Raw genomic sequence first — 1,329 nt, 5'->3', positions numbered from 1 at the left:
CCCAGAGAATCCTTCAATAACAAAAGTCAAATTTTTCTTCATTTCCCCCTGCTTGAGAAATGTTGAGAGTATTCTTCCTTTTTGGTTTTCTGACTCCACATCTTTGCACATTTTTTGTAATATTTGACTTTGTCTTCTCAAGCTGACCTTTCAGTCATTAGGTAATATAATTCACTGATAATTAAATTCACTAACTTTTATTGTATGATTTGATGAGCTTTAAAATATAGGCCATTGCTGTCATTATTTACAATACATAAATATTCATCATACCCTTTTGCATGTAATTGCCTCCCCTGATGCATTTTTGTTGTTGTTTGTCTTTGAGTCAGCTCAGGTTCATAATGACTCTATCCGCAACAGAAGAAAACACTGTACAGTCCTGGTCATCCTCACAATTGCTGTTCAGAGTGAACCAATTCTTGCTGCCACTGTGTCTATTAATCTCATTGGTGGCCTTCCCCCCCCCTCTTTTTTTTTTGGTCAACAATCCACATGACCAAGCATGATGTTCTTCTTCATGGACTGGTCCCTCTTGATAACATGTCCAAATATGAGAGACAAAGTCTTAGCATTCTGACTTCTAAAGAACATTCTGTTTGTGCTTCTTCCTACACAGATTTGTTTGTTCTTATGACATTCCATGATTCTTTTAATATTATTTGCTATCAGTACAATTCAAATGTATCGATTCTTCTACATCTTCCTTATTAAATGTCTAACTTTCACATGCACATAATGTTATTGAAAATATCATGGCTTGGGTCAAGTGCAGCCTAGTCCTCAAGCTGATATCATTATTCTTGAACACTTTAAGGAAGTCTTGTGCAGTAGATTTTCCAAATGCAATCCATTGTTTGATTTGACTACTGTTTCCATGAGTGCTGATTCTAGATAGAAGCAAAATGAAATATTTAACAACTTCAATCTTCTCTCCATTTATTATGATGCCTAGAACCTGAAAAGCCCTTATGTGCTTTATATGACAATAGTTTTCCTTTTAAAATAAATCAATATAAATGGAATCGTACATCATATTGTCATTGTTTCTGATTCTTTCACTTCTAATTCTGATTTTGAGATTTGTCCATGTTTCTGCATAGGTCAGTGGTCTTTCATATGTGTTCTTATTTTTCAAAGTTCCTTCAGTTTTTCTAGGATATTTGGATTTCTATATGAATTTTAGAATCCAGTTATCAATTTCTACAGTCAAATGGTTTAATAAAATCTGTTTCAACTCTTACCATTCTAGGAAGAATTTTCTAGGTACATGTTTGCAGGGAGCAGCTTCACTTCTGCTGTTTGACACAGTCCTGGCAGAAGGAGAAA

Source organism: Chrysochloris asiatica, unplaced genomic scaffold (genome assembly GCF_000296735.1).
Source record: "Chrysochloris asiatica unplaced genomic scaffold, ChrAsi1.0 scaffold00364, whole genome shotgun sequence".
Lineage (NCBI taxonomy): Eukaryota > Metazoa > Chordata > Mammalia > Afrosoricida > Chrysochloridae > Chrysochloris > Chrysochloris asiatica.
This window is presented reverse-complemented; position numbering follows the sequence as displayed.